At 42.1% G+C, this 23,721-nt stretch overlaps 1 long non-coding RNA gene across 2 annotated transcripts; it reads left to right on the forward strand.

Annotated features, from left to right (window-relative positions):
* The first annotated feature begins 7,963 nt into the window (after window positions 1-7,963).
* On the forward strand, window positions 7,964-22,282 carry LOC115029215 (uncharacterized). Of its 2 annotated transcripts, XR_003834774.2 has the most exons (4): window positions 7,964-8,149; window positions 18,683-19,006; window positions 20,465-20,581; window positions 21,963-22,282. It is a non-coding gene; the product is annotated as an uncharacterized LOC115029215 (long non-coding RNA). The 2 variants fall into 2 exon arrangements; XR_015044723.1 differs by lacking the exon at window positions 21,963-22,282 and having other exon boundaries at window positions 20,465-21,646.
* The last annotated feature ends 1,439 nt before the right edge of the window (window positions 22,283-23,721 follow it).

Below are 23,721 nucleotides of genomic sequence, written 5' to 3' on the forward strand. Positions count from 1 at the left end.
ACCATGAAAGCCTTCAGTATCTGGCTATTAAAAGCATTGAAGGTGATATTTATCTGACCCTAGACTGCCTAGTCTCCTCACTAGCCCTAACAGCTCAACTGAAATTAATAATATTCAAAGAGAACTTGGAAAGTCTCCACCTGTCCTCCAGACCACTAACATAACCACTGTGGTAGGGGAGGAGACACTAGCGCCCCTCAGGCCATCAGACTGTTGAAACATTATACTCCGAATAGTTTTTTTAAATTTTAGGTATTTCATCCTGGAGAAATGGAAACAACAGTGAAGGCCTAGCGCTATCCAGAGAAGGAGCTTGCCTCCCAGGATTCGCAGCTCTGACAACTTCTCAGACCACTTTGCAAGATAGACCCGAGTGAGCCGAAACAGTGTTAGGTCAGTACTATCACACTTTAACCAGGCAGAAGTGCTCAATTTACAACTATCTCTAACTCTCTATTTAGACTTAAACCTCTGGTCAGTACTCCTCACGGTGGACTTGGTGATAACTGTACCCCTTTGCTTCCTCCAATTCCCTATGTGGCCATAATGAGTAAATTTCCTTTTTACCTGTTTCATTATTACTTGTCTCTTTAATTGGCCAATAGAATAATGATAGGGAGACTTAATTTTGTGGGTGATAATGTGTATCTTTATTTATTTTTTTTTATATTTTTATTACATATTTTCCTCAATTACATTTCCAATACTATCCCAAAAGTCCCCCATAGCGCCCCCCACTTCCCTACCCACCCATTCCCATTCTTTTGGCCCTGGCATTCCCCTATATTGGGGCATATAAAGTTTGCAAGTCCAATGGGCCTCTCTTTCCATTGATGGCCGACTAGGCCATCTTTCTATACATATGCAGCTAGAGACAAGAGCTCCAGGGTTCTGGTTAGTACATCATGTTGTTCCAACAATAGGGTTGCAGATCCCTTTAGCTCCTTGGGTACTTTCTCTAGCTTCTCCATTGGGAGCCCTGTGATACATCCAATAGCTGACTGTGAACATCCACTCCTGTGTTTGCTAGGCCCCGGCATCGTCTCACAAGAGACAGCTATATTTGGGTCCTTTCAGCAAAATCTTGCTAGTGTATGCAATGGTGTCAGCGTTTAGAAGCTGATTATGGGACGGATCCCTGGATACAGCAGTCTCTAAATGGTCCATCCTTTCATCACAGCTACGAACTTTGTCTCTGTAACTCCTTCCCTGGGTGTTTTGTTCCCAATTCTAAGAAGGTGCACAGTGTCCACACTTTGGTCTTCATTCTTCTTGAGTTTCATGCGTTTATCAAATTGTATCTTATATCTTGGGTATCCTAAGTTTTGGGCTAATATCCACTTATCAATGAATACATATTGTGTGAGTTCTTTTGTGATTGTGTTACTTCACTCAAGATGATGCCCTCCAGGTCCATCCATTTGGCTAGGAATTTCATAAATTCATTCTTTTTAATAGCTGAGTAGTACTCCATTGTGTAAATGTACCATAATTTCTGTATCCATTCCTCTGTTGAGGGACATCTGGGTTCTTTCCAGCTTCTGGCTATTATAAATAGGGCTGCTATGGACATAGTGGAGCATGTGTCCTTTTTACCGGTTGGGACATCTTCTGGATATATGCCCAGGAGTGGTATTGCTGGATCCTCCGGTAGTACTATGTCCAATTTTCTGAGGAACCGCCAAACTGATTTCCAGAGTGGTTGTACAAGCTTGCAATCCCACCAACAATGGAGGAGTGTTCCTCTTTCTCCACATCCTCGCCAGCATCTGCTGTCACCTGAATTTTTGATCTTAGCCATTCTGACTGGTGTGAGGTGGAATCTCAGGGTTGTTTTGATTTGCATTTCCCTGATGATTAAGGATGTTGAACATTTTTTCAGGTGCTTCTCTGCCATTCGGTATTCCTCAGGTGAGAATTCTTTGTTCAGTTCTGAGCCCCATTTTTTAATGGGGTTATTTGACTTTCTGGAGTCCACCTTCTTGAGTTCTTTATATATATTGGATATTAGTCCCTTATCTGATTTAGGATAGGTGAAGATCCTTTCCCAATCTGTTGGTGGTTTTTTTGTCTTATTGATGGTGTCTTTAGCCTTGCAGAAGCTTTGTAGTTTCATGAGGTCCCACTTGTCAATTCTCGATCTTACAGCACAAGCCATTACTGTTCTATTCAGGAATTTTTCCCCTGTGCCCATATCTTCAAGGCTTTTCCCCACTTTCTCCTCTATAAGTTTCAGTGTCTCTGGTTTTATGTGAAGTTCCTTGATCCACTTAGACTTGACCTTAGTACAAGGAGATAGGAATGGATCGATTCGCATTCTTCTACATGTTAACAACCAGTTGTGCCAGCACCATTTGTTGAAAATGCTTTCTTTCTTCCACTGGATGTTTTTAGCTCCCTTGTCGAAGATCAAGTGACCATAGGTGTGTGGGTTCATTTCTGGGTCTTCAATTCTATTCCATTGGTCTATTTGTCTGTCACTATACCAGTACCATGCAGTTTTTATCACAATTGCTCTGTAGTAGAGCTTTAGGTCCGGCATGGTGATTCCACCAGAGGTTCTTTTATCCTTGAGAAGAGTTTTTGCTATCCTAGGTTTTTTGTTATTCCAGATGAATTTGCAGATTGCACTTTCTAATTCGTTGAAGAATTGATTTGGAATTTTGATGGGGATTGCATTGAATCTGTAGATTGCTTTTGGCAAGATAGCCATTTTTACAATGTTGATCCTGCCAATCCATGAGCATGGGAGATCTTTCCATCTTCTGAGATCTTCTATAATTTCTTTCTTCAGAGACTTGAAGTTTTTATCATACAGATCTTTCACTTCCTTAGTTAGAGTCACGCCAAGATATTTTATATTATTTGTGACTATTGAGAAGGGTGTTGTTTCCCTAATTTCTTTCTCAGCCTGTTTATTCTTTGTGTAGAGAAAGGCCATTGATTTGTTTGAGTTAATTTTATATCCAGCTACTTCACCGAAGCTGTTTATCAGGCTTAGGAGTTCTCTGGTGGAATTTTTAGGGTCACTTATATATACTATCATATCATCTGCAAAAAGTGATATTTTGACTTCATCTTTTCCAATTTGTATCCCTTTGATCTCCTTTTGTTGTCGAATTGCTCTGGCTAGGACTTCAAGTACAATGTTGAATAGGTATGGAGAAAGTGGACAGCCTTGTCTAGTCCCTGATTTTAGAGGGATTGCTTCAAGCTTCTCACCATTTACTTTGATGTTGGCTACTGGTTTGCTGTAGATTGCTTTTATCATGTTTAGGTATGGGCCTTGAATTCCTGATCTTTCCAAGACTTTTATCATGAATGGGTGTTGGATCTTGTCAAATGCTTTTTCCGCATCTAACGAGATGACCATGTGGTTTTTGTCTTTGAGTTTGTTTATATACTGGATTACGTTGATGGATTTCCATATATTGAACCATCCCTGCATCCCTGGGATGAAACCTACTTGGTCAGGATGGATGATTGTTTTGATGTGTTCTTGGATTCGGTTAGCAAGAACTTTATTGAGGATTTTTGCATCAATATTCATAAGGGATATTGGTCTGAAGTTTTCTATCTTTGTTGGGTCTTTTTGTGGTTTAGGTATCAGAGTAATTGTGGCTTCATAGAATGAGTTGGGTAGAGTACCTTCTGTTTCTATTTTGTGGAATAGTTTGTGAAGAACTGGGATTAGATCTTCTTTGAAGGTCTGATAGAACTCTGCACTAAACCCATCTGGTCCTGGGCTTTTTTTAGTTGGGAGACTATTAATGACTGCTTCTATTTCTTTGGGGGATATAGGGCTGTTTAGATCATTAACCTGATCTTGATTCAACTTTGGTACCTGGTATCTGTCTAGGAACTTCTCCATTTCATCCAGGTTCTCCAGTTTTGTTGAGTATAGCCTTTGGTAGAAGGATCTGATGGTGTTTTGGATGTCTTCAGGATCTGTTGTTATGTCTCCTTTTTCATTTCTGATTTTGTTAATTAGGATGCTTTCCCTGTGCCCTCTAGTGAGTCTGGCTAAGGGTTTATCTATCTTGTTGATTTTCTCAAAGAACCAGCTCCTTGATTGGTTCATTCTTTGAATAGTTTTTCTTGTTTCCACTTGGTTGATTTCACCCCTGAGTTTGATTATTTCCTGCCGTCTACTCCTCTTGGGTGAATTTGCTTCCTTTTGTTCTAGTGCTTTTAGGTGTGTTGTCAAGCTGCTAATGTGTGCTCTCTCTAGTTTCCTTTTGGAGGCACTCATAGCTATGAGTTTTCCTCTTAGAAATGCTTTCATTGCGTCCCATAAGTTTGGGTATGTTGTGGCTTCATTTTCATTGAACTCTAAAAAGTCCTTAATTTCTTTCTTTATTCCTTCCTTGACCAAGGTATCATTGAGAAGAGTGTTGTTCAGTTTCCACGTGAGTGTTGGCTTTCTATTATTTATTTTGTTATTGAAGATCAGCCTTAGTCCATGGTGATCTGATAGGATGCATGGGACAATTTCAATATTTTTATATCTGTTGAGGCCTGCTTTTTGACCAATTATGTGGGCAATTTTGGAGAAGGTACCATGAGGTGCTGAGAAGAAGGTATATCCTTTTGTTTTAGGATAGAATGTTCTGTAGATATCTGCCAGATCCATTTGATTCATAATTTCTCTTAGTTTCACTGTGTCCCTGTTTAGTTTCTGTTTCCATGATCTGTCCATTGGTGAAAGTGGTGTGTTGAAGTCTCCCACTATTATTGTATGAGGTGCAATGTGTGCTTTGAGATTTACTAAAGTTTCTTTAATGAATGTGGCTGCCTTTGTATTTGGAGCATAGATATTCAGGATTGATAGTTCCTCTTGGAGGATTTTACCTTTGATGAGTATGAAGTGTCCCTCCCTATCTTTTTTAATGACTTTGGGTTGGAAGTCAATCTTATCAGATATTAGAATGGCTACTCCAGCTTGTTTCTTCATGCCATTTGCCTGGAAAATTGTTTTCCAGCCTTTCATTCTGAGGTAGTGTCTATCCTTTTCTCTGAGATGAATTTCCTGTAAGCAGCAAAATGTTGGGTCTTGTTTGTGTAGCCAGTTTTTTAGTCTATGTCTTTTTATCGGGGAGTTGAGTCCATTGATATTAAGAGATATTAAGGAAAAGTAATTGTTGTTTCCTGTTATTTTTGTTGTTAAAGTTGGCATTTTGTTCTTGTGGCTGTCTTCTTTTAGGTTTGTTGAGGGATTACCTTCTTGTTGTTTCTAGGGCGTGGTTCCTGTCCTTGTATTGGTTTTTTTCTGTTATTATCCTTTGAAGGGCTGGATTCGTGAAGAGATAATGTGTGAATTTGGTTTTGTCGTGGAATACTTTGGTTTCTCCATCTATGTTAATTGAGAGTTTGGCTGGGTATAGTAGCCTGGGCTGGAATTTGTGTTCTTTTAGTGTCTGTATAACATCCGTCCAGGATCTTCTGGCTTTCATAGTCTCTGGTGAAAAATCTGGTGTAATTCTGATAGGCTTGCCTTTATATGTTACTTGGCCTTTTTCTCTTACTGCTTTTAGTATTCTATCTTTATTTAGAGCATTTGTTGCTCTGATTATTATGTGTCGGGAGGTATTTCTTTTCTGGTCCAGTCTATTTGGAGTTCTGTAGGCTTCTTGTATGTTCATGGGCATCTCTTTCTTTAGATTTGGGAAGTTTTCTTCTATAATTTTGTTGAAGATGTTTGCTGGTCCTTTGAGTTGAAAATCTTCATTCTCATCCACTCCTATTATCCGTAGGTTTGGTCTTCTCATTGCGTCCTGTATTTCTTGGATGTTTTGAGTTAGGATCTTTTTGCATTTTACATTTTCCTTGATTGTTGTGCCGATGTTCTCTATGGAATCTTCTGCACCTGAGATTCTCTCTTCCATCTCTTGTATTCTGTTGCTGATGCTCGTATCTATGGTTCCAGATTTCTTTCCTAGGGTTTCTATCTCCAGTGTTGCCTCATTTTGGGTTTTCTTTATTGTGTCTACTTCCCTTTTTAGGTCTAGTATGGTTTTGTTCATTTCCATCATCTGTTTGGATGTGTTTTCCTGTTTTTCTGTAAGGACTTCTACCTGTTTGATTATGTTATCGTGTTTTTCTTTAAGGATTTGTAACTCTTTAGCAGTGTTCTCCTGCAATTCTTTAAGGGATTTTTGTGCTTTCTCTTTATTGTCTTCTGCCTGTTTAGCAGTGTTCTCCTGCATTTCTTTAAGTGTGTTATTAAAGTCCTTCTTGAAGTTCTCTATCATCATCAGGAGATATGCTTTTAAATCCGTGTCTAGCTTTTCCGGTGTGTTGGGGTGCCCTGGACTGGGCGAAGTGGGGGTGCTGGGTTCTGATGATGGTGAGTGGTCTTGGTTTCTGTTAGTAAGATTATTACGTTTACCTTTCGCCATCTGGTAATCTCTGGGGTTAGTTGTTATCGTTGTCACTGTTTAAGATTTGAGCAGAAGCCGTGTTCCACTCACCAGCAGTCTCTAAATCCTGCGGCGGGGGTCGTGGGTAGCTGACGGTACCCCGGTGCTGGTCCAGCCGGAAGAGGCCTGTGGTCCTACACAGGCCGTTTTTCTGCTTCCCTAACTAATGCAGTCTCTGGTCCCGCGTGCAATTGGATTGGAGCAGAAGCTGTGTTCCACTCTCCAGAAGTCTTAAGATCCTGTGGTGGGTGTTGTGGGTAGCTGGTGAGTGTCAGCCGACCCTGCGCCCCAGCTGCCCCGGTGCTTTTCTGACCGGAAGAGGCTTGTGGCCCTATGTAGGCCGGATTTCTCTCTCCCCAACCAGAGCAGTCTCAGGTCCCGCGTGATTGGACTGGAACAGAAGCTGTGTTCCACTCACCAGCAGTCCCAAAATCCTGTGGCGGGGGTTGTGGGTAGCTGGCGGGTGTCAGGCAACCCTGTGCTCCCGCTACCCCGGCACTGATCCGGCCGGATGAGGCCTGTGGCCCTACTCAGGCCGGTTTCTGCTTCCCTAACTAATGCAGTCTCAGGTCCCGCGCAATTGGATTGGAGCAGAAACTGTGTTCCACTCACCAGCAGTCCCAAAATCCTGCGGCGGGGGTCGTGGGTAGCTGGCGGGTGTCAGGCAACCCTGCGCTCCCGCTACCCCGGCGCTGATCCGGCAGGATGAGGCCTGTGGCCCTACTCAGGCCGGTTTCTGCTTCCCTAACTAATGCAGTCTCAGGTCCCGCGCAATTGGATTGGAGCAGAAGCTGTGCTCCACTCACCAGAAGTCTTAAGATCCTGTGGCGGGTGTTGTGGGTAGCTGGCGAGTGTCAGCAGACCCTTCGCCCCAGCTGCCCCGGTGCTTTTCTGACAGGAAGAGGGTTGTGGCCCTATGTAGGCCGGATTTCTCTCTCCCCAACCAGAGCAGTCTCAGGTCCCGCGTGATTGGACTGGAGCAGAAGCTGTGTTCCACTCACCAGCAGTCCCAAAATCCTGCGGTGGGGGTCGTGGGTAGCTGGTGGGTGTCAGGCAACCCTGTGCTCCCGCTACCCCGGCACTGATCCGGCCGGATGAGGCCTGTGGCCCTACTCAGGCCGGTTTCTGCTTCCCTAACTAATGCAGTCTCAGGTCCCGCGCAATTGGATTGGAGCAGAAGCTGTGTTCCACTCACCAGCAGTCCCAAAATCCTGCGGCGGGGGTCGTGGGTAGCTGGCGGGTGTCAGGCAACCCTGCGCTCCCGCTACCCCGGCGCTGATCCGGCCGGATGAGGCCTGTGGCCCTACTCAGGCCGGTTTCTGCTTCCCTAACTAATGCAGTCTCAGGTCCCGCGCAATTGGATTGGAGCTGAACTAATGTGTATCTTTAAAGTGTTGGAAAAGACTAGGGCTTCATGCAGTATGTTTCTTTTTAGATTAAGTAAATCATTAAGAGAGCAAACACCAGTTCCAGACCTCAGATTCAAGCACAACACTCATGTGATGAGGTTACTAAATATGCTTTGGACTTTACCCTACAATCTAAATTGAGAGATGGAAAAGAAGTGGCTCTCCACAGCTTGTCCTTGGGAGCTAGGCAAGATGCAACTGTTCCAATAGGCTCTATAAAGAGTCTGGGAGGGGGCAGGGTGATCTTTCTGTTCCCCAAACCAGGAGCTTTGCTTCTCAGAACTACCTGTCTGTTGTCTTGTGACTCCCTGAATATTTGAGGTAAGTATGTGTTTTCTCTGGCAGTTTGACGTGCTAGGTCACCACTTCCCTTTCTTCTGCAAAGGTAGAAGCCTTACAGAGTGCTTGATGCATATGAATTTTTCAGGCTTCATCAAATTTTCTGTGTTCCCATTTTGTCTTTGTCCCAATTTTCTCACTTCCTTGGTTGGCACCTTGCTTCTATTTCTATTAGGCAAATCTTCCAGTGTATGCCCACAGGATTTAATTTCCCGGATGACTGTGACGACACGGCAAGATCAGTGTACTGAAAGATTATTATTATGGCTTGCATTTCCTGAAAGATGGGGTGCCATGTCATGCAGGAGCATATGGAGAGGCATTGGGTTTGGCTGGGAGTGAAGGGAAAACCCAGACCAAAGCTATTATTGGAATGTATGTGGAAAAGGAAAAGGGAGACACAGGAATATATTGAGGATGTCTAGTGTAGATACTGTCAGCGGATTCTAAACCACAGATACCTTTCTAGTTGTTTGGTAACTGACCATGGGTTATTTGGATCAGAGAGAATACTGGCTTGGTTTGTGGAAGTTAGACAAAGGGGCGGTTGTAGTTATAGACTTAAAATTGGCTGGAGGCCATATCATAGGATTATTAGATGTTCATGAAAGTTGGGTTGCAAGGAAAGCACAAACAATGTTCGCCATTCTTTGGGAGACTGTATAGACAAATCTAAAAATAGGTATTTAAACATCATTTTAGAATTATGTATAGAAAACAGGTTATATTTTAAAAGTCTGACACTGGAAGAACTGTGCATTCCTGAGGCTAAGGGTAAGATAGCAGACCAACCTGAACATTGGATTCCCAATGTTTATCATGGCTCAGAATCCAGGAGGAAGGTTCTATAACACAGATTGCTGGCCACCAGCCCTAGAATTTCCAAATTCAGTAGGCCTGGGTGGGGCACAGGAATTTATATTTCTGACAAATTCCCAGAGAACTGCAAGGCTGCTCTAGGGATCAAGCCTGGAGAACCACATAAGTAGAATACTCCGACAACCAACTGTACCTGATGGGGAAACTCTCCATCAACTCCTGAAGGATTGTCAAGATACAAAGGTCTAAAGGTCTAAGTGTCACGTGTCATGTGGACAAATATCACAACTGTGTCAACCTTTGATCGTTAAAGAACAGCTGAGAGAGCCAGGGTTGACCCCAGTCCTCGAGCTGAGGAGAACGGCCGATGCTGAAACGGCAGAGGCAGATGGTAGAAATTGCTATGATAGGAATGCACATGCTTTGACCAATCTCCTTTGTGGGTTTTGTTTTTTCCCAGTGCACAAAGTAGTGTCAGAGCACAGAGATGAAGAACCCAGTGATCTTGCAAGATTGTCACTTGGAACTATTTGTTAAAAACTCAAATAAACAATAATGGTTGGGCCCCCTCAGTAGATAAACTCACTTGCCACCAAGCCTGGCAACCTGCGTTCCATCCCAGAAATTCCTGGATGAAAGGAGAGAAACAACTCTGTTCTCTGTCTTCATTTGCAAAGACCCTTGGACTATGTTGGCTACAGTTGGATGATACAGAATGATCTGTATTTTAGGGTCAGGTAGTTAGTAGAATTGATTTCACTCGTAACCTAATTCCTCCTTGCTTCCGATGCTGAGGTCTGAACTTAGACACTCACTCATTCTATGAAAGAAAGCCCGTACAACTGTTCCATATGCCAGGCCAGAGAGAGAACTTTGCAGAGAGATTTTATGGTTCCAAGACAAACAGCACAGGGAAACAGTCAGTAAGACTCCAATAAGAATTGGTTCTGGAGGCAATCCTAAATACAACATTAAGGGGTCTAAAGAAATAATCCTCGGGCTGGAGAGATAGTTCAGTGGTTAAGAGCACTGACTGCTCTTCCAGAGGTCCTGAGTTCAATTCCCAGCAACCACATGGTGCCTCACAACCATCTGTAATGGGATCTGATGCCCTCTTTTGGTGTGTCCTAAGAGAGCAACAGTGTACTCACATACATAAAATCAATAAGAATAAATCAAAAGAAAGAAAGAAAGGAAGGAAAGAAGGAAGGAAGGAAGGAAGGAAGGAAGGAAGAAAGAAAGAAAGAAAGAAAGAAAGAAAGAAAGAAAGAAAGAAAGAAAGAAAAGAAAAGAAAAGAAAGAATCGTCTTCCCACAGTGTTTACCAAACCCCAGCTGCATGTCAAGTACTGTCTCAGATATATGGGGTTAGGTCATGAACAAGATAAGAAGTCAATGGGGTTGATTTACTGAAAAAAGCAAAGTACTCCCTCAAAAGCTGCATGATGGGAACTTTTAACCCCATGGACACAGAAGACTGTCTTTCTTGGTCCAGATCTCTGCCTTAGGGACACATAAATGACGTCTAGGCCCTACCCCATGGATACAGAAGACTGTCTTTCTTGGTCCAGATCTCTGCCTTAGGGACACATGGATGACGTCTAGACCCTTGCAATATTAATAAGCATGTCCAGCTTTAAAGAGCCCTGCATTCAAGACCTGGGTTTTCATTGACGCTCTAGAAACCCTGCTTCTCAGCTATGAAGATGATAAAAGGGAGCAGACTTGATAAAAGAAGAAGTCTGATTTCTAAATGGAAGGAGCTCTCAGGGTGGGTTCACATTCATGTTGTGTGTGTGTGTGTGTGTGTGTGTGTGTGTGTGTGTGTGTGTGTTTCATCCTTTAAGATGCCTGGCTCTGATCCAGGAAGATGAGGAGAGGTACCATAGCAGGCAACAGGTACACTTTGTTTGGCCTACACTATGAATTTTTTTTGAAGATGAATGTTACCAACATATAAAAATTGATACATAGATTATAAAAACCTTGTTTTCCATTTTCTCCATTATTTCCCAGCAGTGTCATGCTCTATTGTTTTAAGGTGACTACCTTGTTCTAGAGGCCACCCACATTCTTCCTCCTTGTCTCCCACCCTGATTCATATAATCCTTCACAAACGCTCAGAAGAGTCTGATTTCTAAATGGAAGGAGCTCTCAGGGTAGGTTCACATTCATGTTGTTTTTCTCCCTGGGCAAGGGAAGCTTAGTCACCATGACCATGAACTTGATATGCAGCAGGCTGTTTTACTTTCTGTGCTACTTTTTATTGTACATCTCCGTGGTACTAAATACGTGCACTATTAACTACCATCTGTCTACAGAATGGCTTTCATGTTGCAAAAACTAAAACTGTAGGCCCATTAAATAATTCTCCATTTCTTCGCACCCTGGCAACATACGATTAACTTAGGCACATCAGTAACTGTAAATTGAACCATGTGTATCCTCAAGATTCATCCATGCTGTGGTATGTGTAGAAGTTCTTTTCTTTTTAAGGCTGAGTAAGATTCAATCATATGTGTAAGGCATATTTTGTTTACCTGTCTACCCATCAGTGCACACCTGCTTGAGACTATCATGAAAATGGTACCAAGATATTGGAGTGGAGGAAACATCTCAAGAATATTTTTTTGCTGGGTCACAGGATAATCAGTGGGTTTTGTTTTGATGAAATGCCATCCTGTTTTCCTCGGAAGCTTGGCAAGCAACAATATGTATTATACTCTAAGGTGATCTAGAAGAGAATCTTAGTTGAACTTGAACAAGGCCTAGTGGTACAGACCCATAATCCTAGCTACTTGGAAGACTGAGACAGAAGGATAATGAGGTCAAAACCTATTCTGCTCAAAGTCAGTCAGGTTAACCTACCCATTCCTTGCTAGGGAGCCCTGGGTTTATTCCCTAGTACCAGGGAAGTGAGGATAGTAAATGAAAGATTAAACTAATTCAAGCCATTAAATACCACATAAAAAGAATCAACTTGTTATTTATTAGTGTTTATTAATAAAGAGTAAGTTAATATAACAGCCATGCAGCACGTATTTGTAAGTCCAGAATTTTGGAAGTTGAAGCAAAAAGCCTAGAAGTTCAAGGCCATTCTCTGCTAAAAAGTGAGTTCATGGGTTACATGGAGCTCTGTCTCAGCACATTCACACACACACACACACACACACACACACACACACACACACGCACACACGCACACACACAGGCACACACACACTGTGAGCTATAAACAGAGGCATAAATATTGCTCATGAGAAATTTCTCTGTATGACTACCTTCATCATTACACATCCAGTAGCTGCTACATAACTAATGTCCTCCCTCAGATTATGAAATTTGAATGAGGCCTAGAATGTAAAATCAAATTCTAAGAGAAACTGAAGGGCTGTCAAGATATCGCAGTAGGTCGAGTGTTTGCTGTCACTGTGTGTTCAGTTTCCAGAGCCCACATAAAGGCAGGAGAGGAGAACAGATCCCACAAACTCATCCCCTACACTCCTCATGTTCTCATCATAGATACACAAAATAACAGCAAATACAATGTTTTTTTAAAGTAAACTGAGACTGTTATTTTGAAACCTTACATAATACAGATACTTAGTGTTTAATACTTCATCTGGTTTCACTTGGAAGTATTTTAGTATCTGTTGGGGTGTGTGTGTGTGTGTGTGTGTGTGTGTGTGTGTGTGTGTGCATAAGAGATATTAGTGAGGTGCTGAAGATTGACCCCAGGCTTTAAACTTGCTGGGAACACACCCCATTGAATATTTGAAGGTAAATTACCTTGTAACCAAGGAAACCACCCCATGAAAACTATGAATCCAAAGAATTCTAATAATAGTTAAAGAAACCCTTCCAAATAATAATGAAGACAAATAGCCGTAATTTTCAAAGGGATAACAGTCATGAATAGACACTGCACAGAAGATCATAAATGAACATATGAAAAGGTGAGTAAAGCCATTAGTCTCTGGGGAAATACAAACTAAAGCCCAATGACACATTGCTTCACATTCAAGATAGTGGCTGCTGTGGTTCAAGTGGCCTAATATGTAAATGGAGCTGACCTAGAAAATGCAGTCATCTGACTAGGTCTCCCAAGTGCTGGGACGACCTATGTGTACCGCATCCCCAGCTCACGCTGAACTGTAACTACAGCTGTAACAACAGTAAGAGATGGGGCCTCTAAGAAGGGAGCAGGCTATAAGGGTCCCATCCCTTTGGAGTCATTGTCATTATCCCAGGAACAGGTTTCTGGTTCTGGATCAATTCAGCCTGAATTCTTCCTCTCCTTGCACCATACATACATGCTTGCTTGCTCTCCATCATAGTAGGATATAAAACAGGAGGAGGGGGAACCTCTCCAGATACAGTCTTTTTGTCTAGGACTTCTCAATCTCCTGAACAGTGAGAATTAAGTAATTTATTTTCTCTATAAACTACCCAGTCTGTGGCATCCTAGAAAATTACCTAGAACAGTGATGATTAAGCATTTTTGAATGTGCATGTGTATTTTGTTTGCATATTTCCAAGCCACAAGCATTTTTGGTTTCCACAGAGGCCAGAAGCAGGCACAGATCCCCTGGGACCGGAGTTATAGGTGTTTGGGAGCTGCCATGTTGATGCTGGGAAGAAAACCCAGGTGCTCTGTAAGAGCAACCAGAGCTCTTTACTGCTGAGCCATCTCTCCAGCCCAGTTGATCAAGACTTTTGAGAAACTGACAGCACTATATGTATGAAGACTGTGGAGTAACTGGAAGTGTCCCATATTAGTGGTGACACATGGGAACAGACGGTTAAGAATTGTAATTCGAGGAGCTAGAGAAAGTACCCAAGGAGCTAAAGGGGTCTGCAACCCTATAGGTGGAACAACAATATGAACTAATCAGTACCCCCAGAGCTTGTGTCTCTAGCTGCATATGTATCAGAAGATGGCCTAGTCGGCCATCATTGGGAAAAGAGGCCCCTTTATATGCCTCAGTACGGGGAATGCCAGGGCCAAGAACTGGAAGTGGGTGGGTAGGGGAGTGGGAGTGGGTGTCTGGGGGACTTTTGGGATAGCATTTGAAATGTAAATGAAGAAAATAACTAATTAAAAAAAAAGAATTGTAATGCATTGGAACAGTTTCTGATAAAGTTCAGCAGACCTCTGCCTATGATCGCCATAACTCCATTTTTAGATATTTAATCAAGAGAAATGACAATATATAACCACAAATGACTTAGACAAGAATGTTTATACTGACCCAAACTGGAAATAATCTTGTATTCATGAATAGTTGCTGTGTGACTACCTAAGAAAACATACTTAATAAAAAAATTAAAAAGAGTTTTTTGACTCACATATTTAGTTTCAGTTCATGGTCACTTGCCCCAGTGGCTTTAAGCCTTTGGTGAGGCACATCACCACCTACCTGGCAGAGCCTGCAGAGAGGAACTGCATTCAGAGCCTGCAAGGGAGCCTCTGCCTCAAGAGCACAGACCCATTGACAGAATCACAAACAGCAACCAAGCCTTTAGCATAAGAGCTTGGGAGGGACACCTTAGATTCAAACCTTAACAATGGGTAGATGAATGAACAACTTGAGGTCTATTAATAAAATAATATTGAATTGGTATTTAAAAGGAATTCTTTTCTGATACATGTGAAGGAAACCAAACACAAGACTAGCTACTGTCCAGTTTTGCCCAAAACATTCTACATCAGAAAACCACTCATTTCTGATGACAGATATTGCAACAGTGGTAGCCACAAGAAATTACAAGGCCTATCATTCCATCCGTGACTGAGATACTGTCTTTCCAAAGACAGCTGAGTCGTACCTGGATGTTAGAATTCTGTTCCACTGATTTCTCTAAACATAAATTGTCAAACTACTTTACATGCAGAAGAATATAGGCTATCTTTTTAAAAAAGATTTATTTATTATATGTAACTACACTGTAGCTGTCTTCAGACACCCCAGAAGAGGGCATCAGATCTCATTATGGATGGTTCTGAGCCACCATGTGATTACTAGGATTTGAACTCAGAACCTTCATTCCAAAGAGCAGTCAGTGTTCTTAACCGCTGAGCCATCTCTCCAGCCCTAGGCTATTATTATCTTGCACAGCAGCTCCTTAGCTTGCCACTGTTCCCTCTCCCAGGGATTTCTCTGATTTTTTTTTTTTTTAACATGATTTGACTATATTTCTCGCCCAGAGAGTGGTACTAATAGGCAGTGTGGCCTTGTTGGAGTGGGTGTGGCTTTGTTGGAGTGGGTGTGGCCTTGTTGGAGAAAGTGTAGCATTGTGGGCATGGACTTTAAGACCCTCTTCCTAGCTGCCTAGAAGTCAGTCTCCTCCTAGAGGCCTTCAGATGAAGATGCAGAACTCTCAGCTCCTTCTGTACTGGACACTGCCATGCTTCCTTCTATGATGATAATTGATTGCACCTCAGAACCTGTAAACCAGCCCCTGTTAAGTGTTGTCTTTTATAAGAGTTACCTTCAACATGGTTTGCCTTCATAGCAATGGAAATCCTAACTATGTAGTCCTGATTGGCCTGGAAATTGCTATGTAGATAGACCAGGCTGGCTAAACGCACAGAGATCCCACTGCCTCTGTCTGCCTCTTGAGTATAGAATTAAAGGTGTTTACCAACATGACTGGCTTTTTCTGACTATTCTTACTTACATGTTCATCTAAATAAATTTTGTAAAAAACTTTCCTAGTTTCAAGAAGAAAATCATGTGTTGTTTACATTTTTAAGAATGGTTTGGCACTTATAAACTAGATCTACATTTCCTCATGTAAAACTTCATCTTTATGAGATTGAATCTTTCTATTCATCAATATGGTATGCCTTTCTGAAAAATTTTCAAATCTTCATAATTACTATATACTTTTCATCTTTTTAGTTTTATGTTTAATAGTGTATGTAGTTCTTGTCTATCATGTCTCTATTTGCTCTTGGTGGAAGGCCATTGGGTTTTAATACTTTCTTTTTTCAAAAAGATGTTATAGCTCTATGTAGTCCTGGCTGTCACAAACCTAACCACATAGAAGAGTCTGTACTCAAATTCACAGAGATCTGCCTCTGCCTCCCAACTGTTGGGATTAAAGGTATGCACCACCACAGCCCAACAGACATATGTTTCTTGGTGGTTTTTTTGTTTTTTTGTTTTTTTGTTTTTTTGTTTTTTTTTGATTTGGCTTGGTTTGGTTGATTTTTGCTTTTGTAGAGGAAAATTATTTAATTTTTTTTCTTCTGCAGAAATGTACTTAAACTTTGTCTATACTGTTGTATCAATTTTAGTAAGTCATACATTTCTTAAAATACCTATTTCTTTCACGTTTTCACATTTATTTACATAGACTTATTTGAACTACTTTTCTTGTTCCTTTTTTCTATTTTCATGCCACATTTCCATTTTGTATTTTTAAAAGATTTATCTATCTATTTATTTATTTATTTACTTATTTAATGTATGTGAGTATATGGTTGTTCTCTTCAGACATACAAAAAGAGTGTATTAGATCCTACTACAGATGGTTGTGAGCCACCATGTGGTTGCTGGGAATTGAACTCAGGACCTCTGGAAGTACAGCCAGTACTCTTAACCACTGAGCCATCTACCCTGCCCCTGAATACTTTTTACATTAAAAAAAATTCCAAATTTTTAGATATGAAAAAAGTCATTAATCTCTGATGTTATTGCCTTATAGTTAGGCAATGTTATCTCTATATTTTTAACCTTTGAAAGTTAGCAAATTTTTTAATGCCCTATTATTTAATCAAGCTTCATGAATTTCTATGTTCACTTGAAAAGAAGATAAATTCACATTTATAGAGGTACAGTATTCAACAACATTTTTTAAAACTTCTAGCCTTGCTTCACTCTAGTGAAGTGCATAGAACACTGAAGATAGAGACCCACGGAAAGAGACCTGAGAGGAACAAGAAACCTCTGGAAGAAAATGGCTCCCACCACTGCTCTCCTTCACAAACAACCAAAAACCATGTTTAGAGAAGTAAGAAAGAAAATCGTGCTGCAGAAGCAAGAATTCACGTTTTGCTGCTTTTTTTTTTTTTTTTTTTTTTTTTTTAAAAGAAGACTCTTAAAGGGCCTTGGAAATGAAGGATATGAAAAGTCAGTGGAAGAAGGAGGGGAATGTTGGAAAAAGATCTGCAAAAAGGGACAAACAGTAAAAGAGAGAAAATAGCAGGGAGGGAAAGCCTATCTAATTACATCTGAAAGCTTGCCAAATTGTTTGAGTACTTAGAGATAAACTCCTCACTGGGGGGATGGGATGCTCATGCCACTGGGAACTTAATGAGGTCAGGATCCCAAGAAGTTCTCCTAAGAGTGTAGAACTGCTGCTCAGTCTGCTCTAGTGAGCTGCCAGTGACACCTTCTACGACACTGTACCAAAGCCCCCAGGGGAGCCATCTTAACTTTCAGACCTAGTCCAGGCACAGGTGGGACCTCTTACGGATAGCCTATCTTTTTTTTTTTAAGATATTTTCTTCATTTACATTTCAAATGTTATTCCCAAAGCCCCCTATACCCTCCCCTCGCCCTGCTCCCCAACCCACCCACTCCCGCTTCCTGGCCCTGGCATTCCCCTGTACTGGGGCATATGATCTTTGCAAGACCAAGGGCCTCTCTTCCCATTGATGGCCGACTAGGCCATCTGCTGCTGAAAGGAAATAAAACTTGAGACCTGTGATTCATGTAATATATGTCAAATAGCCCAAAGAGTTGTTTGTGAGCTTTGAAACCTGGGGCTGAGAACATAGCAGAACAGACCAGGACATGCCCGGGCAGGCCCATCGCCTCCCTATCCTCTAACCTAAGTTAAATGTTAACAGGCTGCTGATGTGTCCAATCATGTGAAACCACGCCAATTCCTCCCCCAGCCCCACTCCTTTTCTATAAAAACCCCTAGCTTCCAAGCCTCGTGCGTGGTCAAATCCACTGTCTCCTGTGTGAGATACATTTCAACCCGGAGCTCCGCCATTAAAATACCTCGTGTTGTTACATCAAGGTGTTGGGTTCTATTCGTGATTCTTGGGTGCACGCCAAATCGGGAGTTGAGTGGGGTTTTCCCCACTAGGTTCTTTCACTGCTAAATATGCAACTAGAGACACAAGCTCTGGGGGTACTGGTTAGTTCATATTGTTGTTCCTCCTATAGGGTTGCAGACCCCTTTAACTCCTTGGGTACTTAATCTAGCTCCTTCATTAGGGGTTCTGTGTTCCATCCAATAGATGACTGTGAGCATCCACTTCTGTATTTGCCAGACACTGGCATAGTCTCCCAAGAGAGAGCTATATCAGGGTCCTGTCAGCAAAATCTTGTTGGCATATGCAATAGTGTCTGGATTTGGTGGTTGTATATGGGATGGATCCTGGGTGGGGCAGTCTCTGGATGGTCCTTCCTTCCTTCTCAGCTCCGAACTTTGTCTCTGTAACTCCTTCCATGGGTATTTTGTTCCCTATTCTAAGAAGGAGCAAAGTATCCACACTTTGGTCTTCCTTCTTCTTGAGTTTCATGTGTTTTGCAAATTGTATCTTGTATCTTGGGTATTCTAAGTTTCTGGGCTAATAACGGGTAGCCTATCTTGTCTCCTACTCCCAGACAGTTCTTAGAGCTCCAGTTCTAAACCTGTCAGACACTGCAAATATCTTCTTTCTCTTCTCTCCTAGGTTTCACAAGTCCATTCAGGGAAAGCTCAAAAAGTATTCACACCTACAAACAAAACAGAAGGGTCTTCACAGCTAAAGAAGTGCCCACCTCCAATGCTAAGAAACACAGTGACCAAGGTCTCCTAGCAGGGAGAAAGAGCATGAAACTGCCTTTGCTCCTTCCTATGAGTCACCCTCTTTTACTGAGAAGGGACAGAATGCTACGTGCTAAAGCTGCACAGACTTCGGTGTAGCTTCAGTTTTTCCAGCTATGACAAAACATGGTATTCCACGGGACTCTGATAGCAGATGCAGTAAACAGATGTGTTCCAACACAGAAACTGGGTATGGTGGCATATGCCTGTAATTCAGAAGCCTAGCATTCAAGAGGCTGGGGCAGGCAGGAGGATCACGAGGTCAAGACTAGTCTGGGTTATATAGCAAGGCACAGTGGGGGTAGGGAAAGAGAGAGAGAGAGAGAGAGAGAGAGAGAGAGAGAGAGATACCAGAAGGAAGAGACAGAGACAGGGGATGAGAAAAGGAGGAGGAGGAGGAGAAAGAAGATGAAGAGGAAGAGGAGGAGGGGGGCAAGGAGAACAAGAAGAAAAGAAAGACTCTGTATGAAAACTGAGTGGGGTGGGGGGGGTGGGGTGTAACCCTTAAGCTGAGCATCTAGCTCACAATTCTCTCCGCCACTTGCCAGTAAAGCTTTGGGGAGCTGTGGACAAGCTACTTTATTGCTTTATGCCCCAACTTTCATACCTTCAGATAAGGACTACATGAAGTCTCCCAGTGATTTCAATGAGCAAACCATACTTAGAAGCCTTTGGAACAGAAGTGCTAACTAACTGTGTCCTATGTTAACATGCTCCGCTCCCATTGATGTAAAAGATGTAAAATGTAAAGCAGAAGTTTGTTTCCACTCTTACTCAGATAGGCAGATATATTTATTTGCTAGGGCTTCCATAGGCAAGCACCTCAGACAGAGTGGCTTAAACAGAGATGGACCTCCTTGTGCTTCTGGAGGCTGGGAGCCTGACATTAAGATGTCTGCCAGAGGCTGGCAAGGTGACTCAGCTGGTGAAGGCACTTGCTATACACACCCAGTCACCCAGATTCAATCCTTGGACCCTATGTATAAGTAGAAGGAGGGATCTGACTCCACATAGTTGTTCTCTGACGTGCATATTTTGTGTTAATGTCAAGAAGATTGGAATCATTCTGAGGCTCCTCCTCTTAGCTTGCAGATGCCTGATGCTGCATCCTTTACGTCTCTGTTCTAATCTCTTTTTATAATGGCACCACTTGTAAGGGATAGGGCTGGGCTAAAGACCTCATTTTAATTCTGTTATCTCTTTCATCACCAAAGAAAACCACAGTCTGAGCTACTAGACACTAAAATGACAGCATAAGACTTAGAGGGCAACTCAGCCCATAATGACAGAGAAATAGAATTTCCTTACTCTGATAGTCAACTGGACTTTCCGCCTGAGTCGCCACTGCTGTTTGCATTTGCTTGCTTGATGGTTTAAGAAACATTATGAAAATATTAGTCATTTACTAAAGCTTGTTTATAGGTGGCCATTTCAGTAATACCTTTAAAGAGATCTTGAATGTCTTTTTAAAGGGTTAGTGTCCACGGCTGGCCCCATTTCCTGCTTTTTACTATAAGATGGTATCTGTCTCTGTGGGGTGAAGGCCGTAGTCTTCTGAGTATTCTCGAGATGAGGAGACATGGAGGTCATCATGCACTCTGTCTTCTTCCACTTCTGATAGCTGCAATGTCCCCTGTCACCCTTCCAGGTGGAAAACTCCATCAAGGCTTCAGGACACGTCGATCTATTGGCTTGTCAGCTCTCCCTGGACAACTCAGCACAACCTCTGTCCTTGAAAACAATGCAGACTCCTCTGAACCCTACTGTATGTCATGTACTCAATCTCCCCCAGGCAGGTGACTCAATCATGTGTCAGGTAACAAAGAGAGAGTGGATAAACCCACGGTAACTAAAAACATTTAGAGAGGACTCCTATAGAGAGACACATTCCAAGTTAGCACACAGAGGGCATCGTTACATGAGCTGATATCCCCTTCACCATGAAATGGGGGATAGACTGAGAAGTACCCTCTTCAATCAGTATGAATACTCCATGTCCATTAGCCACAGTGAACCCTTGCAAATGATTCCTATGGCTTCAAACAGGATAGAAGGCAAGAGACCAGTCACTAGAGAGACTCCTCGAATTTTTCAAGAACTAGGTCAGAATCTATTATAGTTCAGTAGTAGCTTATTTAGCATGCTCATCGTCTGGGATTGATACCTGCTACTACATACATGAGAAAATGTGTAGCTACAACCTACATATCATAGCTATTATCTATGAGAACCACCTCCATCTAGGTAGGTAAACTAGGTAAACATGTTCATGTAAACACTGACCAGGGCTGGGGACAGGGACAAGGATCCAGCTAAATACTGACCCATGAACCATGTTTTTTCTTCCTTGCTGACTTCATTACCAATTCTATTAGGTCAGTTTGTCTAGAATCCCCCTTACCCTTAATGGTTTTGTTTCAGTAAGTTTCCATTCTCTGAGATAGATCCTGATGCTTGGTTATTAGTTCTCATTTCTCCCTGTTGCTACCCACACTTCTTGTTCCAGTCCAGAGTAAAGTCTGTCTTAGCAATTTCCCTATTGTGGGTGTATCTTCATCCCAGACCCCTGACTAACAGCCAGTTCTTCTAATAGAGATTGTAAAGGGATGTAGACACACGGAGCTGCCCAGACAGAGAGAAGCACAGAGTTGTCCCTTCCACCTTGGGTCAAGCAGGTGTAGGGCTAAAGTTCTACCAGCATGTGCAGACCCAAGCTGTCACCTGGAATCCAGCCTCCCAAAAAACATTTCAAGCTCTTCCTGTTTCTCCTGCCCAGTTTTCAGTTCCAAGTGCCAAAGGGTTGAAGTTTCAAGCTAAACAATGTACTGTGTAAGTTGGAAAGTCAGGGCCCAAGATTCAGCAAGAATGTTTAAATCGACATCTATGAATTAATGTTATTATGAATTTTAAAGTATAATTTAAAAACATCTGACCAGAATTAATTTCTTTCCTATGAAAAAAAATAAAGTGTACAAACCCAAGGTCAGGATGGGACACCAGGTTACCTTGAAGTCGTCTCTATAGTACAGCCCTTTACAAAACTCACTCCCTTTGGTAAACTCTACTCAAGCTCCCCTGAAGTTAATCTCAGCTAGCCTAACTCTGGAACTTTTGTGTTTATTTTTATGATGTCCAACATAAGCAAGAATCCTGCTAGGTTGGTTTGACTAGAATCCTCCATCCTCCTTATCTGGCCACCGCCTGAACAGACTCCTCACCAGTATCAGCCTCCAGGTGATGTCTACACTCCACACCTTTCTTGAGCAAGTACTCTGCTAGGTGAGTTTGCCTGGAATGTCCCTTACTTTTGATGTTTTCTCCTGGTAAATTTCTATCCTCTGAGCTCCACCCTGGCCCTTGGTGATAAATACCCACTGGTTCTTGTTTTCTGTACATCTGTCATGGTGGTCCTGTATAAAGTCTACCTTGCTGTTTAACAAGCTTCAGTTAACATCTTTTTTTCCATATCTCCACCTCTGAGGGATAATTCAACAGATGATGAAAAAAAATAAAAAAACCCGGCAGAACATATTCTAGAAGTTTCTTCAGGAAAGCTCCTAATGTAGTCACAGGACATTTTCTTTTATGTGTCTTCTGTCACACTTTAGTTCATAGCCACATCTAAATGTGCAGAAGCTAGTGAATGTGTTCTTTCTTCTGTGCAGCCCTGTGCCAAGATATTAAGCCTACGGCCACTGAAGAAAGGGAGACCGGGTATCGACAGTCTCTGTCCTGGGGAGTTCAGTGCAATGCTTCATTCTCCTTTCTTTTCACCTTCTTTGAGTTAGGCCAGGGAACTTGAGAGGAAATCACACAAAAATTCTATCCTTCCTCTTGATTCCTTCCTAGTAGAAATTCACAAGAAAATATCAGAAAGCCAATAGTAGGGTTTATAAAGAAGGAAGGTTACAAGGGGTGGGGCATGATAATCTGAAAACAAAAGCTAAACCAGCATGTACATAGTTATGGTTCAGGGAATAAAACTTAACCTATGATGTAAAAGATAATCATTCAAAAAATATTGATGGCACACACCTTTAATCCCAGTGCTTGGGAGGTCAAGGCAAGTGGAAATCTGTGGGCTCAAGGCCGGACTGGTATAGATAGTGAGTCTATGTAGTGAGTTCCAGACTACAGGACTACATAGTGAGGTGTGTATGTGTGTGTGTCTGTGTGTGTGCGTGTGTGTGTGTGTGTGTGTGTCTGTGTCTGTGTGTCTTTGTCTATGTGTGTATGTGTGTGAGTGTATATGTCTATGTGCTGAACCAGGGATCAAGCCTAACTCTTTAGGAAGTGACAATGTAATAATCTGCTAAAGAGATTCAGTGTTTGGGGCTCCTACAACAAGCTCAAAAGGTGGGAGAATAAAGCTACTATGTAGTCCTGGGCCCTGATTGTTTCTGTTTAAAGTGATCCCTTGTTTATACAGAAGGAGAAGCACACATATAAAGCAGGAAGTATTGCTGACTTGATATTGCTGAGCCTTGCCCTAATGGTGCATGTGCCATTTGTCTGATATGGCTGAGAAGGTTTTGTGATTCTGGGCTCATGGCCAGGCATCAGTGTGTCATTGCTGAAGGTCCACAGATGCCCTTCCAGAAAGAGCCATTTCCCTTTTTAACTCAGCTGTTTTGTGGCAGAAATGAATGTTTCAAGGGCAGCACTGCTTCATTCTTCTCTGGGCAGGAAGGTCAGACAAAGCTTGGGTGTGGTGTAAGCCTGTGAAGGTGGGGTGGGAAATCAGCAAGTGGTTCCACCTATTGGAACCCTTTTATATTAAGTTTATTAGAATCTTGAGTAGAAGAAGCCAAGGGAACGTTTGGCTGGGGTGGAGTCCCAGAGTGGCTCAAGTCATTTCCAAGAGTCAAAGATAAAGAAATGCCATCTGATTAGAAAGAGCAAACA

The sequence above is a fragment of the Mus caroli genome, unplaced genomic scaffold (genome assembly GCF_978045245.1).
Source record: "Mus caroli unplaced genomic scaffold, Mus_caroli_1 scaffold_12, whole genome shotgun sequence".
Classification (NCBI taxonomy): Eukaryota; Metazoa; Chordata; class Mammalia; order Rodentia; family Muridae; genus Mus; species Mus caroli.